The sequence below is a fragment of the Condylura cristata genome, unplaced genomic scaffold (genome assembly GCF_000260355.1).
Source record: "Condylura cristata isolate star-nosed mole 26May11 unplaced genomic scaffold, ConCri1.0 scaffold00021, whole genome shotgun sequence".
In the NCBI taxonomy this organism is placed as follows: Eukaryota; Metazoa; Chordata; class Mammalia; order Eulipotyphla; family Talpidae; genus Condylura; species Condylura cristata.
In genome coordinates this window covers 9,224,130-9,228,279 of record NW_004567122.1, presented here as the reverse complement: position 1 = coordinate 9,228,279, position 4,150 = coordinate 9,224,130, and positions in this window count along the sequence as shown.

Sequence of the window (4,150 nt, the reverse complement as noted above, 5' to 3'; positions counted from 1 at the left end):
GCACAAATTAATTTACGTCTTTTAATTCAACATATTTCACTCAGTAAATTTTTTTGTTTGTTTGTTTTGTTTTAAGTTAGAGGGAGAAGAGGAGTAGATCAGGTCACTGTAACCTTTATTTCTATGAGGTACACATTCAAATTCAAACATGACAGAGGCTCACTTGGAGAGAAATTTTTACTTTAAAAAAGCCAGATAATGATCACTAAAACTGATTTCACTTCATTGTTTCCAGATCTATCTTATCCTGCCTTAGTAATAAATGAAATCCAGATGCTGGAATGATGCAAGGTACATTAAAGCCAATAAAGCAAAAGTACACTTTCTAGTTAGTATAATCATTCATTTGAAAAAACAACCCTTTAGTTTCTTAATAAAATTGTTTTGGCAAAGGAAACCCTGTGGTGTAAGCCATTAAAGATTACCAATAGCTCCCCGGAGACAAGGAAATAAGTGATAGATACTACCCAGGTACAGTGGCAACTAAAAATCATAAAAATAACAATTTTAGAATTTTAAGCAACTTTTGTTTAAAAACTGCTAAAAGTTATAGTATAGTAAATGTGATTTTGTCACAGAATTAATGTAATGACACAACAGACGCATTAATACTGAAGATATTCAGGATAACATTCAACTAATAACATTCATCATTAAAGATCATTAAAATAAATCACAAATAAATGTGTAAGATTTTAAAGTAGAAGCACGGGCCTCCCTCATGGCACAGGGTTTGAAGTCTCAGCGGTTATCAAGCAATCTTCAGCCACTGCTGCATGAGTTCTATCCCCAGCTAGGGAGCTGACCCACATGGCACAGCAGACTCTCCTGTTTTGTCCTCCTTCTCCCCTCAGCAGTGTTTCAGTAGATCTGCCTGTTTTGCTCCCCACTGTTTCTGGTGAGCCCCCTGCACCCCAGTTATTATATGCATAAATAAATGAAATGAGGCTTTAAAAAATAAAGTGGAAACATATAGGAAGTAAGTGTATGAAAAAATTGCTTTGCACAAGGACAACTAATCTCAACAAACTGGAGTTAGTAAATAATTTCCTTTCTTTGTTTTGCGATTCCATCTATGACATAAGATTATATTAATTATCTTTACCTCATTTGTCTTCTTTCAAGGCAGAAAAAAAGCTATTTCATAGGTTATCTATTTTTGAAAAATAAGTAAACATTTTTATCGCATAATATCAATATAAATTATTATATTCTTATGAATTTTAAAGATGATATGTGTGATACTCCACTCCTAGATATCTACCTTCCAAATACAAATACACTAATTTGAAGGGATTCCTAAGTTCATTTACAATGCCAAGTTATGTAAATAACCAAAGTGCCCATGGACAGATGAGTGGATTAAGGAGATGTGGTGAATATATGCAATAGAATTCTACACAGCTACCAGAGGATAAACTCTTGTCATTTGCAACAACATGGGTAGAACAGGAGACGATTATGCTAAATGAGTAAGACAGAAGTAGAAAGACAATACTGGATGATTTCACCCATGTGGAACATTAAAAACAACAAGACGAAGGACACACAAACCTAAATCAAAACAAACCTAGAAATTTAACCACGGAATTGAAGCCACCAGAGGGGCAGGTAAAGGTGGTAAAAGCAATTGGGTGGGAGATCATTGGATAATGGTAAATGGTTGTGGGTGCGTGGGTGGTGGGTATGGTGTGGTGACATACAGCTGAACTTGTAAGTGTGAAAATACCTCTAAATCATAAACAGTATTACAAGCCAATTTTTTAAAAGTCAAATGTGTCAAAACATAAAATAAAAATAAGAAAAATGAACATGTATAATGTAAAAAGGCACAAGTGGAACTATCCTATAATAAGATGAGGTAAATGATCACCTTGAATAAACATACTGTTTTTAAAGTCTGTAGAAATTACTGGTTTGTACTGAAGCATTTATTGACTGTGGCTATTCTCCTTATAACAAAAAATAGATTTTTTTCCTTTGCAACACAGGCAGTGAAAGATGTAGTGCATGGCTGAAAAGTAATTAAATAGGTACAGCCAAGAATTGACACGATATGCTTAAAATTAAGCTCTTTGCCATTATTCTTTAGCAAGTCACATCTCCTGACTTAAACAATACACAGTGCAGAGAAATACAGTAACATCCTTCGCTGACTCTTCTTTCATTAAGTCATTTCAAAGATGACTGAGTTCAATTTGTATTAGATAAATCTAAGGAAATTCAAACATACAGTAATTCAGCTATAAAATATTAGACACTGGAAGTCTTGGCTCCTACCTTTATAGAGTTCAAGCTCTGCAACAGGTGAAAACTGTGAGGCAAGTGCTTGAGAGCTCTGTGGGACAGCAGCTGAGAAACCAGCAAAAGCAGGCACAGACAACACGCAGGTGATTGCAAGTATATAGTGAGACATCGTATTTCCAAAGCAGGATAGAGCTGGATTTGACCCACTGGGTGGAATTTGCTAATCAATCCATGAGAATAAAGGAAAAATAGAAGAATTTAATCACTGATTTTTTTATTTTTTTTTTGAAAAAGAGCTCTCTGGAATTCTGTTTCTGTGTGATGAGAAATCCCACAGAGTTCTCTACTCTACTACAAAAGACAAATTGTACTAAAAAATCTATTTGAAGGAATCAGAGGTGCTGAACCAACAAGGGTTACAGGGTGAAGGCCAAAGAAGCTGTGAAGAAAGACCAGTGAGGACTAATGCTGAGAACAAACAAACAGCAGAGCTTCTGTTGACACCCTGGTGCTAGAAAAGTGCCTCAAGCAGGTAGCCTTGTGTTCTGGGGATATTTGACAAAGTCTCGACACAGTTTGATTGTCGAGACCTGGACGGGGTAATTTTGCTTTTGCGACTGGCACTGCATCTGGTGAGCAGTGTCCAGTAATGCAGCTAAACACTCTGCAATGCACAATTTGCCCCGGTGGACAAATCATCTGGCCCAAAATGCCAATAGTAACTGAGCTCAAAAATGCTAGGCTACAGAAGCAAAAGTTGAAACTTAAAGAGTCTTTTACACACATGCACTTAAATTTTATGTAATTCTTACTCATATTCAGATTTTTTTGGATATACCATCTTGTTAGATCCTTATAGTTTCATGTATGAAATTCTCTTCCCCCCACTAAACTCCACACATGCAGTAGTCCCCATCACCCCTCCCCACCCCCAAGTCCAAGCCCACTCTAATTACAGTCATAGTCATTAAAGTACCCAAACACTTCCTCTAATGGTTTGGTCAAAATTACACAATTGCTCTGTCTACTTCTTTTTTTCCATGTAAATTTCCTTCCTGTAACTTCACTCCTTTTACATCTTTAAGAAAGCTAAGACTCAAAATACATTTCCATTTTGCCAGCGGTTCCTTATTCTATCTGCCAATAGGGAGCACCAGAGGAAGACTGAAGTTCAGAGAAGGGAGCATCAACTTGTTCTGTTCCTAGTTCCTGCAGAAGTCATTCCACTCTTAACTGTTTGTTTTAGTTATCTGTTCCAACACTTAACCGAGTCCCCCCTAAGTACACCAGTCCACCTAAGCTGCACCCCTCCTAGTGGACTGGCCCAGTTACCACATGGTCCCATCTCCAGGCATAAGCCGGTAGGCAGGGAGGGAAACTGTTTCTTCAAGTTGCTATCTCCAAGGTGAAGAAATGACCACTGGGAAAACCAACTGCACATAAAGAACTGACCCTGAGAACTAAGGGTCAGGAAGCCCTGTGGTTTTCAGTTACATGGAAAATTAAAATGCAAGGAAAGCAAGAGAGATGCCAGCTAAATAAGAAACGACCACCGTCCTTGATTCCTTCCATCTGTGACTCTACTCAAATGACTTCTATGAGCCAAGGGAGCCAAAACCCCCATAGAAAAGTCATTCCTCTATCATTCTAGTTTTCTTTTAATAAAAACCTTCTAACTCGATCTTCACCACAGTTAGTTATAATATAATGATATAATGTTAGTCAAATAAATGGTTCTCCAGGGCCCTTCCTGGTGGCGCAGCGGGTTAAAGCACAGCACTGAGAAGCTAAAGCCGCTTCCACATGAGTTCGATTCCCACCTGCCCTGGAGGTGACCACATGGCGCAGCAGACCTCTCTTGACCTGTCCGCTGCTCCCCTCAGCAATGTACTTCGTCGATCTG